This window comes from Aulonocara sp. 'chitande type north' Nkhata Bay, linkage group LG23 (genome assembly GCF_057382095.1).
Source record: "Aulonocara sp. 'chitande type north' Nkhata Bay isolate Kocher_YH1m ecotype deep benthic linkage group LG23, A_spYH_male_GT1.1, whole genome shotgun sequence".
Lineage (NCBI taxonomy): Eukaryota > Metazoa > Chordata > Actinopteri > Cichliformes > Cichlidae > Aulonocara > Aulonocara sp. 'chitande type north' Nkhata Bay.
The window spans coordinates 31,129,944-31,143,707 of NC_141365.1; the positions used below are offsets into that span (position 1 = coordinate 31,129,944).

The following is a 13,764-nucleotide window of genomic DNA, read 5'->3' on the forward strand; positions in this document are numbered from 1 at the left end:
CTTATCTTTATAATCTCTTCTGCTATTTGCACAGTCTTTACTGTAAATTCCTAAATTGATTTGTAAATTTTTGTAGTAAACTGTAAATTGTAAATATTGTAAAACTTTTCTTCTGTCATTTAATGGTCGGGCATTGTACAGCTACAAGCATTTCACCCCCATGTCATACTGTGTATGGTTGTGTGTGTGTGTGACAAATAAAATTTGAATTTGAATTTGAAAAGATGGCTGTAGGAAGGGAAATAGGAGAAGAGGCTGAGGTAAAAGAAATTACGTAAGAAGTGGACTCAAAATCAGCGGTACAACAGTGAATGTCTACAGCCATCTGTCGAAGACTGTAGAGGTTCTGTTATGGTTTGAGGGTACATTTCAGGGAGAGGTGTTGGGGAACCTCTCAGAATTAATTTAATTATGAATGTGGGAAAGTATCATCAAATTATAATCCACCATGCAAAACCATCCGGAAGCATTTTTGATCAAGACAATGATCTGAAACGCACCGCCAATGCAATAAAAGCATACCTGGAGAGAAAACACGCAGTGAAACACTATGAGTCATGGATTGGACTCCCCAGTGTCCAGACTTTGACATTATTGTAGATCATGTTGACAGAGAACAGAACAAAAGACAGAAACATCCAAAAAGAGCTTTGAATACCCTTCAAGAAGCCTGGAGAACTATTTCTGAAGACTACTTAAGAAATTACTAGAAAGCTGCCTAAGACAGTTGAGGTTTTGTTGAAGAATAAAAGTTGTCATAGCTAATATTGACTTTCAAGCTCATTAGCCTCCTAAGAACCGAACTCTTTCTTGGCATGCATTTGGAATTTCTCTTTGCCATTTGGGCCGATTGTGACCTGATGAATGTATAAACAAAGAAGTATGTGATTTTTTTTTTTTTTACCTGATTTTTGTTTCTGAGAAAAATGAGATCCATATATGAGGACATTCACTTTAAATTTCAATAGAACAGTGACAGTAAAACGTCCTCGTAAGTGGCTATCAGGCCCTTGTAGAGCAAAATTTCGTATTTTGGTCTAGCCAAACCAAAATGTGATGTCCACATATGTGGACGCCAGGTCCTAGGAGGTTAGAATTGTAAAAACTTAGTTTTTTTTCCTGAATTGCTATGTGTGTTAACCCCCCCCCCCCCCACTATATCTACCGTATTTCCCGGACTATAAAGCGCACCTGAATATTAGCTGCACAAGCTAAAATCAGGGGAAAATCCTGTTTTGTACATACATTAACCACATGACCAAAAGCCGCAGGTGTTTCAATGTTGACTTATCATATGTAAGAGAATATGCACAAAAGGAATTGTCAGGAAAGAGATGGCTGTATGGAGACACACCCCTTTTATTAATATTTTGAAAAACAAGTTATGGGTACATATAGAGCTGGGCGATATGAGATTTTTTCATATCACGATATGTTTTTTTCATTTCAGGCGATAACGATATCTATCACGATATAAGCCAAATAACTATATTTGTAAGATTTAAATGTGCCGTTGCTCACAAGTAAAATGTGAAATAATCAGCAGCTTGTTTTTATTTAAATATTTATTTCCCATAATAAGTTCAACAGGGTAGATGTACTTAAGGAACATGAGACTTTTTCAGATAAATAAAGGCAAATATTACAAACTACACAAAAGGCAGCCGCTAAAGCGTTTAAGTTTCAAAATAGAACAAACAAAACAGACTACTAAATTGTCAATTCCACTTAGAAACAAAATATTAATTCTAAAAATAAATCTTAGTTTGTTTTACAGAAGAACAGACAAAATTGACTAACTTTTGTCAATATCAAATAAACTGAGAACTAAAAGGAAATTCTCAATCTCTCCTTGTTGTATAGCTTAGCTTTTCAAACAGTTTTAACAGTTACTTTAGTCTGACAAAAGCCGAATGACGAATTAGCGCTTCCAGTCAGAGACTGAGGCTACGTCCACACGTACACGGGTATTTTTGAAAACGGAGATTTTCCGTTTTCGTTTTAAAAAATAATCCCGTCCACACATAAAGGCAGAAATGAAGGAAAACGCTGCTATGAACATGCCAAAGCAGCAGGTGGCGCTAGATTCCTAACCATGCAGAAATGTTGGCCAATCAGAAGTCTAGAAGCCTCGGTGGGAAAAAGTAAACAAAGCTGGGGCATAGAAGCAGAACCGAGTCGTACAGTGGGGCAAAAAAGTATTTAGTCAGCCACCAATTGTGCAAGTTCCCCCACCTAAAATGATGAGAGAGGTCAGTAATTTGCACCAGAGGTACACTTCAACTGTGAGAGACAGAATGTGAAAAAAAAAATCCATGAATCCACATGGTAGGATTTGTAAAGAATTTATTGGTAAATCAGGGTGGAAAATAAGTATTTGGTCAATAACAAAAATACAACTCAATACTTTGTAACATAACCTTTGTTGGCAATAACAGAGGTCAAACGTTTACTATAGGTCTTTACCAGGTTTGCACACACAGTAGCTGGTATTTTGGCCCATTCCTCCATGCAGATCTTCTCGAGAGCAGTGATGTTTTGGGGCTGTCGCCGAGCAACACGGACTTTCAACTCCCGCCACAGATTTTCTATGGGGTTGAGGTCTGGAGACTGGCTAGGCCACTCCAGGACTTTCAAATGCTTCTTACGGAGCCACTCCTTTGTTGCCCGGGCGGTGTGTTTTGGATCATTGTCATGTTGGAAGACCCAGCCTCGTTTCATCTTCAAAGTTCTCACTGATGGAAGGAGGTTTTGGCTCAAAATCTCACGATACATGGCCCCATTCATTCTGTCCTTAACACGGATCAGTCGTCCTGTCCCCTTGGCAGAAAAACAGCCCCATAGCATGATGTTTCCACCCCCATGCTTCACAGTAGGTATGGTGTTCTTGGGATGCAACTCAGTATTCTTCTTCCTCCAAACACGACGAGTTGAGTTTATACCAAAAAGTTCTACTTTGGTTTCATCTGACCACATGACATTCTCCCAATCCTCTGCTGTATCATCCATGTGCTCTCTGGCAAACTTCAGACGGGCCTGGACATGCACTGGCTTCAGCAGCGGAACACGTCTGGCACTGCGGGATTTGATTCCCTGCCGTTGTAGTGTGTTACTGATGGTGACCTTTGTTACTTTGGTCCCAGCTCTCTGCAGGTCATTCACCAGGTCCCCCCGTGTGGTTCTGGGATCTTTGCTCACCGTTCTCATGATCATTTTGACCCCACGGGATGAGATCTTGCATGGAGCCCCAGATCGAGGGAGATTATCAGTGGTCTTGTATGTCTTCCATTTTCTGATGATTGCTCCCACAGTTGATTTTTTCACACCAAGCTGCTTGCCTATTGTAGATTCACTCTTCCCAGTCTGGTGCAGGTCTACAATACTTTTCCTGGTATCCTTCGAAAGCTCTTTGGTCTTGGCCATGGCGGAGTTTGGAGTCTGACTGTTTGAGGCTGTGGACAGGTGTCTTTTATACAGATGATGAGTTCAAACAGGTGCCATTCATACAGGTAACGAGTGGGGGACAGAAAAGCTTCTTACAGAAGACGTTACAGTTCTGTGAGAGCCAGAGATTTTCCTTGTTTGAGGTGACCAAATACTTATTTTCCACCCTAATTTACGAATAAATTCTTTACAAATCCTACCATGTGAATTCATGGATTTTTTTTTTCACATTCTGTCTCTCACAGTTGAAGTGTACCTCTGGTGCAAATTACTGACCTCTGTCATCATTTTAAGTGGGGGAACTTGCACAATCGGTGGCTGACTAAATACTTTTTTGCCCCACTGTATGTGTGGAGGGACAGTAACTGTGTGTATATGTAAGCATTTAAACAATGCAGAGAGTAGAATTAACAGTAACAGTATTGTAGAAATTCATTTCACCGAAACAATAACGTGGCGCAGTTTATTGTATTTCCAGACTTGCTTTCGGCACAATTTACAGTGCACGCTACTCTGTTTTTTGTCAGACTTGAAATAGCCGAAATACCTTCACACTACTGAACTTCTATGGCTCTTCCGTTCGACACTCTCTCCGGCGTTGGAACCATCATCTGTTTTCTCTTCGGTCACGCTCGGTTGATTTTTCTAGTCGGCACACTCATTTCCTCCATTATGCGCTGGCTCCATTACCCGCTGGCTGCTTCCCAAACAAACACACGTGCGGCTTGGCACTTGTGCTGTACGTAACAAGTCACGCGACGTGACGCTGCGGCTGTGATTGGTTCGGCTCTGCGCTACTTAATTTGGATTGGCTGACCTTTTTTTTTTTTTTTAAGAGGACAAGAGCGGCGAAGTCTATCGCGATAGTTTAATTTCTCTATCGAGTAAAAGTTATATCGCGATACATATCGTTATCGTTCTATCGCCCAGCTCTAGGTACATATTTGCATAACTTTTTAGGTATATGTATAAGTAGCGGTAATTACAAGTACGAAACATGTACTGTGCTTCATAAATGAGTAACAAATGTAGTACATAACAATAACCTACAGCACACCAGAAAAATAGATTCAGACTACCTTTTAGGCTCAGGTGCAGTGACACGGCTTTAACAAGAAGAAAATTCAGTCATTCACCACCATCTTCCAGCGCACTAAAACCACCAAAGTCCTCTTCTCCAGTGTCGGATACGAACAGGCTCAGGATGGTTACGTCATCCACTCTCAGCTTCTTTCATTCGTTGTCACTTACAAAACCAAAGAAATCCTCGTTGTCAGTGTCAGAGTCGAACACCCTCTGAAGGGCCGTGGCAGTGTCCTCCTCTCCATCATGCAGCAGTCCAGCCCTTCGAAATCCGTTGGTGATCATGGATGTTTTCACACTTTTCCACGCTGTCAGATTCCACCGGTGGAGTTGAGCATAACTTGCTTTTCGCAAGTTTATCGCCACTCGTCATCCACGACTCCCGCTGAACGCGTAGCGTTAATTTGAAGTTTGTTTTTTGCGCTACTTGTACAGCACTATGTTGCCTGGCGGATGGACACGTGACCAACATACCACTCTTGAACCCCGATACTGTGTGTCTGATCACATGCCCTTCCGCCAGGCAACGTAGTGCCGTACAACAGCGGAACAAACAAAACAAATCGTCTTACGATATGACAAACATCATGGACAATCCATAGAAAAGCCGCACCTGACTAAAAGCCACAGGGTTCAAAGCTTGTGCAAAAAGTAGCGGCTTATAGCCCGACAATTACAGTGGTTCCTATTTTCCTAGAGAAAAAAATGAGGGGTTGCTCAAGACGTTTCCACAGTATTGTAGATACAGGACTGTGTTGTAGGTGCAATGATTGCTACAGTGAATGTTCAGTTTAGATGAGAGTAAGAGTTAGCAATAAAGAATTTTACCATGTAAAAAAGTCAAAACCTAGGCAGAAACCACTTAATATGGAATGCTTAAGCAGTTTTATCCTTTCAGCGTGGGGTTTTAGCATTATGCTTTTTCTGTTTCATTCCAATTCTCATTGCATCTTTTCTGCACATACCCATCCAAATTCTGATTGAGTTTAGGACTGGTTTTGTTTTGGGGGGGTTTTCGTCTTATTCTTATTTATTTGATAGATATTCAGACAAGTGTATTGTGTATAGCTTATATATGACTGAATGAATAACGTCTGCATGAGCTTAGGGTGAGCACTGCAAAGGCTTCAGCAGAGGCTGAATTGGTGCAGCATGCAAATCAAGAATGTTATTTGGTCTCTGAAAAGTAATGCAATATACATCTCTCAAAGGTTATTCATATCTATTAGGTCACATTTTGTCATGACACCAGTTGAGCCCTATTCCATAACCACCACTTTAAAATTGATCTAAAAAACCTAAATCTCCATCTTTTGATTTGACTCAGGGAATAAAATTCCTCTGAAAGGTTTCTATAACATTCACACTTTTATCAAAATTACATCTGCTGTAAGAGTATGAATAAATGTTTAAATATTGAGATAAGCACTGGGCTGGGAGAGAATAATTTTCACCCTCTGTGAAGCAAATGCTGAAATGAGAAAGGTTTCATGCTCCTACTGACAATGCTAACATGCTAATGTCTGTCAAGTGTAATGTTGGTCATTTGGCATGCTAATATTGCTAATTAGCAAACATTTAATAACTGACTGATATATTAATGAGGCTGATATATCAGATAATATTAGCTATTTGTTGATATATCGGTATTTGCATTTTTACAGCCAATAAAGGAAAACGATAAAAGTAAAGAAGAAAGAGTAGAAACACCCTTCAGGCATGTCACAAGTGCTGATGTTGCATAGTTTGTCCATCAGAGGGCACTCTGCAACTTACATGCTGGCAAAACGTGTTTTAAAATGCCACAAAATAACAACCAGCTGATCTCCAAGCACAACCAGTAAATGCAGGAGAGATGTCTCTTGGCTGTGCTATGTCTCGTTTAAATGCCACATTATGCCACCAGAAGAAGTGGGTGGGGAAAAGGAGGTCTGGATTTCCCTGTATAGAGTGCTGCCCCCATGACCCAGACTCAGATAAGTGTGAGAAAAAAATTGATAGATTGATGAATGGATGGATGTTGAAGAAATTGCATTACTTTACATTAAGGTGACATTAAATAAAAAGCCTGGGAATCTCTACATTTATTATAATTCATCCTAAAAGGGATTACTGCCAATTCTCATTGCATCTATCCAGTAATTCTCTGGACATTTTCACTCAGAAACACTGATGCTAAACTCAAGCTGGTGCTAAAGGAAAAGAAAAAACCTCTATTATGTGGAAACCATGACAAGCAAATCAACAATGCCTTTTTTAGAGGCTTGCCAGTGACAACAAAGATCCATGCATGCAACTGCATGTTATGTTGCAACTGTTATTTTTAGCTACAATGTAAAAGAGGTGTTCATTACAGGCTCCTTCTCCAGCATGTGTGGCTATCTAGCTAAGGTGTTTTTATTTTCACTTTGAGTTTTTCTCAAAGGCTTGAGAGGCTTCTATTTTTTTATGAGGCTTCGATTTTTCTGTGCAATGATGTGATGTGACGAATAGGACTGTCAGATATATAAAAATATGCTAAATTAATTTATCACGGGATGATAAAGGGATGTGGCTGTGCTTGTGTTCGCACTTGTGCGAATGCTGTAGGTGGCAAGAACATTCTTTCACTGCGTTTCATCAGTCTGAGTTGTCACAAAGCAGCTGAAAATGCTCATTTGGCTCACTTTCAGAGGGTGAAACTCATTTAGTTTACCCTAAAGATTGGCTGATATGTTGACAGATTAATGAAACAGAAGTAAGTGAGGGAGCATCGGTTGGTGTTTAGGCTTGAAGCTGCAATTGAAATGGCACAGAATCTTAAGATTCCAGTGTGACTGTCCTTTGTCCACCAACGTCTCTATTCTCAACCGTATTGATCACCTGGTCAGAGGGTTTTGAAATCATACTCACGAGGACCAGTGAGCATTCAAGAGCGCTGAGATGATTATCACTTATATTGGCTTGGCACTTCCACTGGACAGCTGAGGTAATTAACAGGAGAGAGGTAGGAACATCGATAGCTGACTGCCTCTATTAATGCATTACCTAAGATGTTATTACTATGCCGAAAAGGGATGTTAGTCTTTGCCATGCTGCACATATTTTACTCAATGATGTTGTTCACCTGCAGTTGTAGTCATTTTCTTTTTCAACTAGTATTCCAGTTGCACACAATTTAAGCCTGGTTGCAAATTTTCTTATCTACGTTATTAAATTAAGTTTGCTAATGGCCATGTCATCAGAGGTTTACCTTACTTTATTTTGAATAAAGATTTCCTAACATCATTTTTAGCAATTTATTTATTTTCATCTATTTATTATTTATTTTTATTTATTTATTTATTTTCAGCAGGGACGATTTATCCCATATGTGGAAAAATCTTTTGGTACAAGAGTTGTTAAATAATAATGATGATAATGATAATAATATCTGAGAGATGATTCTCTGCCATATATTGTATTGCAAGGATAGCAGCATGTGGTACCAACGATTTCCTGTATCTATCCTTGTGGCAGTGGAGCTGAATCAGAATCAGAATCAGAATACTTTATTGATCCCTGGGGGAAATTATTTTTTGTTACAGTGCTCCATTTTAAACCAACATTAAGACAAGACAGACAATACACTAACTAAGAATAGTACAATATATACATATATATACATACATACATACATAAGTCACTCATAAATAAATAGTTGGAAAAGAAACATGTGTAGTTGTAGCAGCAAACAGTGTGTTAAGTGGATGCGTTGTACAGGGAGATGGCCACAGGCAGGAATGATTTCCTGTGTCGTTCAGTGGTGCTTTTCGGTAATCTCAGTCTCTCACTGAACGAGCTCCTGTGACTGACCAGCATGTCATGGAGTGGGTGGGAGGTGTTATCCAACATTGTCTTTATCTTGGACAGCATCCGCCTCTCCGACACCACCTTGAGGGAGTCCAGCTCCGTCCCCACAACATTGCTGGCCTTACGGATTAGTTTATTAAGTCTGTTGGCATCTGCGACCCTCAGCCTGCTCCCCCAGCATGCAACAGCATAGAGGATCGCACTGGCCACAACAGACTCATAGAAAATCCTCAGCATTTTCTGGCAGATGTTGAAGGACCTCAGTCGCCTCAAAAAATAGAGACGACTCTGGCCCTTCCTGTAAAGTGCTGTGGTGTTTTTAGCCCAGTCCAGTTTATTGTCAATGTGTACTCCAAGGTATTTATAGTCCTCCACAATGTCAACACTGACCCCCTGAATTGAAACAGGGGTCAAGTGTTTCCTGGTCTTCCTGAAGTCCACGATCAGTTCCTTGGTCTTTGCCACGTTGAGCTGCAGATGATTCTGCTCACACCACGTGACAAAGGAGTCGACCACAGCCCGGTACTCTGTCTCATCATCCCTGCTGATGCATCCAACCACCGCAGAGTCATCAGAAAACTTCTGAAGATGGCAGGTCTCTGTGCAGTGGCTGAAGTCTGTGGTGTAGAGGGTGAAGAGGAAGGGGGAGAGGACAGTCCCCTGTGGTGCCCCTGTGTTGCTGATCACCTTGTCAGACACACACTGTGGGAATACTTTTGTGAAGGGGAAGTGCTCCGTTGACGTCCAGTAAGTGCTGCAAAGGATGGTCAGGATTATCCATAATGGGTAATTATGATGGCTTCACAAGTGTCCAGTTTACACCTAATTAAAGAGACAGACTTCCTGATCAAGTTTCTTCAGTCTGTTGGTGTGTCACCAGCTACTGATCCTGCCCTCCCAGCAGACCACAGCAAATTACATTGCACTCACTACAACTGAGCGATAGAAAATCTATATAATTTTGCTGTACACATTGAAGGATCTCAGCCTCCTTAGTAAGCAGAGACTCCTCATCCCCTTCTTATATACAGCCTCTTTGTTGGTCTTCCAGTTGAGCCTGCTGTTGCTGTGGCTGTTGATCACCATCTCTTCGGTCTTACTCACATTCAAGGGCATATGATTTCTCCTGTACCACTCCACTGCTACTGCTCATCACTAATACAGCCAACCACTGCTGACTACAAATTGAATATAAGATGCACAAGGTGAACAGGAATGGAGACAGCACAGTCGCCTGGGAGAGACTGTATTGCATGTCACTAAATCAAAACGACCACTGCCCAGTCTCACATACTGTGGCATGTTTGTCAGTTATCAAATGAGGTGGTGGACGTGTTTACTGACAATACCTGTAGCATCTTTGCAGAAGCAGCTACACTGAAAAAAATATGTTGTTGGATTTACTTAATTCAATGGTGGACATTTGTTGCACACAGATGTTTTGCTTTGGCAGCAACTTAAACAATTGAGTTAAATTAACACAATTTATTCATGTTCAATAAACCTGTGCAATTTGTGTTGATAAAATGTGACTTAAACATGTTTTGATGAAGTAATTTGAGCTCTTGAAATATTTTAATCCTTCACAATTTTCTCACTTTATCCCAACACCATTCAATAACTTTTACCCAATACTACTTGGTCACTTAAATGCTACATGTTATCTTCAAATTACATTTTGCTATTATATTCTAGCATCAAATACACAATTTTCAAATGGAGGCCTTATAACAGATTGTATTGTTCTCTTCCAAGATGGTTGCTGGCATCCACCAGTAACCTTTCAAAACAAAATGTCTAATTTCACTGCATTGACAGTAGGTAAAGAATTAAACTGACATTACTCCTCCACTGAATCTACATAAATCAACAGTTAAATAATGTCAGTTCTTCCGTGTTCTCTGGAATCAATCACAGCAAAGAAATTAGACTGTTTCTTTTGAAAAATGTTGGGAAAGAACAAATCAAAACATTCTATTTAAGGCCTCTGACGTCAAGATTCAGTTAAACAACAATTATAACTAAACAATTTGAGGTAATGTTAGTTTCCATTAACATTAAATTAGGTTACTGAATTGGCAAACACCTTCCTATTAACATTACCCATTTTACCCCAATAACTAAAGAAATTAGCACTTGCAGGTCAAAACCTTTATTCAAGAGATGCAAAAATAACATTGATACAGTGACTGTCAAAAATTACAGCACTGATCATACTGTGACATCTTGGTTCAAAACAGCACACTTAGAAATATTCAACGTTCTTTACTTCAACTGAATGAAACTGAAAATAACATTTCACACGACCCATATGGGATATTTAGACTGCATAACTGTTCATGCTACATCTCTTCACTAGTAAAAGAAAGAAAAAATACAAAGAGAAATTTAAAAATGCTGCCAAAATGCTGTACAGAGCAAAAGGAAAAACAAACAAAAACAACAAAAACGGCTCGTCCTCATGGCAGTTGCAGAGTATATAAAAATGAACCCTGCGATCTGTTCATGGAATTGAGCTTCAAAAATGCAGCAGAACAAGTGTGAGATTTAAATGTCCTCTCACCTAGAGCTGATCAGCTTGCATGCATAACAGTGAGCTTCGTTGCAGGAGCAGTTTTGTCTTAGTTGTGAGTTTTTCTTGAGAGCTGAGTTGCATCCAACTCCATTACCACCCTTTGAATCACCTCAAAAGTGTAGCAGAGTTGTGATGGGTAACTCATATTGAAGGAATAAAAAAGGTCCAAACAGCATGGCTACTGCAAAGGTCACGTTATCCAGATCTTGAAGAACTACTATACCCTCGATGATGATGCCAACATCAGAAAAGTCATTGCCTGGTGCATCCTCTGGAGACAGATGTTCATTGTGGTTTTCTCAATCTGTGCAGTGGCCTCAGTCAAGTCCTGGTTAAACACAAAACATTTCTTTAAGATTCCTTTTTAAACTCATCTCTTTTGAATCTACCAGTTCTAATGTTAGAGTAATTTAAACCAATGCAAGCAACATAGTAAATAGCTATAGCCAAAGAGTTGCCTGCCATGCTGCCATTCATGGTCTAACAGAGTTTCTAAGACAGAGTGAAAAACATAATAATTTCAAATGCTTTACATTAGTTTTTGTTAGAAAGACACCGGCCCATCAGAAATCCAGGTTATGTCACTCAGAAGATGTTAGAATTTAGACTTTCAGCCCCACAATTTGGTTAGCTGTTGGTCAGTTGGTCATTTTTTCAAACAAAAGCTAAATATTGGGGGGATTTTCCTTTGTTCACTAGAATGACAAATTTAAAGTTTTTTCACACTGATGTGACCCCTAATATAGGGGGGTGGGGCCTCAAGGGGGGGCGGCCGAGTTCACTACCAGGCCTCATGTGAACTTCAAATTATTAAAGAGGACTACTGGTCCTAACCAGTCCAATGAGGATCAAGTGGATAACTAAATGCATTTTTAAAAGTTGCAAAGCCACAATCTACTCATAAAACACTCACCATGAACTCCTGCACCAAGATGTTGCAATTGTCTTTCACACAGATGCGGAGCACTTTGATGAGACTCCCTTCGAGCATTAATGTCATCCTAAAGTATTATAACAAAGAAAACAGAGATTTGTGAACTTTTCAGTAGCACAGAAGAAAATGATCCCAGACAAAAACTTAAACCAGTCAACATGCAACACCAGCATCTACAAAGAAATATCAAAAGTTCCTGTTTGACATCAACTTTATGGATATATAGTTTCCAGAACATTTTTTTTTTTTTAAAAAAGATAAATTTTTCTCAGTGGGCCAGTAAATGCATAACGAAAATTATGGCATCCTTTCGGTGGAATCAGTACTCACGGGTAATAGTTGACTGTTTCAATGGATGCAGCATAAAAATCTTTTACTGACCTAATGCAATACATATACACTTTGTAGTTAAAGAATTTTAAAGTTCATACTGTCATCATGGCAGCTACATCCTTTAGCTTTGTGCCCTGTTCCCCCGATCACTTTGCAAACACTTTCAGCAGACTGTCAGAGAGAAACTCAGCTCCGTCAGAAACCTTGACTGTAAAGGCATGGTTGGGATGCACTGGAATGCTGCATTTCATCTAAAATGACATAAAATTATTTTGAAATAACAGCAGGCACTGTGCTTGGTTAATCAGCAATGTTTTGTTGAATAAAAACTGTGTTTCCAGATCTTATGGGATTAAAAAAATCCAAAGATGTTTGTTTCTGATTTGCAACCCAAGAACCCACAAGTTACAACCTCATTTTAGTTCAAGTGTGCATTAATGTGAGTCCAGTAATCACCTTTCTGACAATACATACAGGTTAAACCTATGGCAGATTTTGGATTTCTCAGTTGTATTAATAGGGTGGTCTATTTGAGTATGCATGCACCTAATAACTATAAAAAATCTATTATAATTAGGTTACAGAAACCTTAAGCGAAAATAGAATATACTTTCTTACCATAACACCTTGAACCCACAATCCATCAGCTGACTCCTGGTGAAATGCAGAATAGAGGTCATCTCTCAATGTGCAGCAAAAAAAACAAAAAAACAAACGGACAGCAGGTGAGGGCAGGAGGGGTAGGGATGTAAGCTAGCATAATGCCACTGATGATATTAGCTTAAGCTGTTCAATGTCCAAAATCTCACTAACACCACGGTGCAGTAAATACACAATGTAACTGAAGAGTCAGTTGGCAAATCTATTCACACAGAAAACCAAATTATGTTATGAGTGCCTCGTAATTAGGTTTAATGTGATATTACGGCTCTTGTGCCAAAGACAAATTCAAATGAAAAAGCGCCAATTCTTTGACAACAGATAAAACAGCAAATCAGCTAACGGCTCTTTTTTAGCATGTTACATGGCGGCACTCTAGACGTTTAACTACATTTGGCTGAAATATGGTAAACATTAATTCAAAAAATCAAGACATACCAAAAAACGTAGAGTTGGCTGCTCGACTTGACTGAGATGGATGCATTTTTTAAACCACGATCCAAAGCCCGCGAGATGAAATCACGCGTGGTTTCACGAGATTTAACGTTGCTATCTTATTGACTTACTTCACCTGAACATGATATGAACAATTTAATACACCCTTTCTGCATATCATGTAGTTTTTACACTATATAGTTACATTTATCTTTAAAACATGAGGCAATTGTGTTAAATACATGCAAGATGCTTACATAAATCCAAGAGATGGCCAGTCCCTTTTTTTCAGTGTACTGAATCATGTTAGAAATGGCTAAATCAAACCAGTGGAGTCCTTACTATTAAAATGGGAATACGTTTCTTTTTGGTATGGAGATGACTGCTCCCAGATTTGATCTTGAAGCAAACTGCAGAGGGTCAAGAGATGTTTTCACCTTTGGCCTTACTTGGACCAAGACTCTCTGTC

General features: G+C 39.5%; 1 protein-coding gene and 1 long non-coding RNA gene across 5 annotated transcripts in view; one reads left to right on the top strand and one right to left on the bottom strand.

The window, feature by feature from the left end:
* The window catches only part of ncam2a (neural cell adhesion molecule 2a), a 447,190-nt gene that overhangs the window by 208,355 nt on the left and 225,071 nt on the right, over window positions 1-13,764 (top strand). The window lies entirely within an intron of this gene.
* Window positions 10,495-13,583, bottom strand: LOC147302205 (uncharacterized). 3 transcript variants are annotated; one of them, XR_015127258.1, is made up of 5 exons: window positions 13,299-13,583; window positions 12,819-12,854; window positions 12,299-12,451; window positions 11,847-11,934; window positions 10,495-11,261 (listed from the first exon to the last, which is right to left on the bottom strand). It is a non-coding gene; the product is annotated as an uncharacterized LOC147302205 (long non-coding RNA). The 3 variants fall into 3 exon arrangements; XR_015127257.1 differs by having other exon boundaries at window positions 12,819-12,882; XR_015127256.1 differs by having other exon boundaries at window positions 12,819-13,583.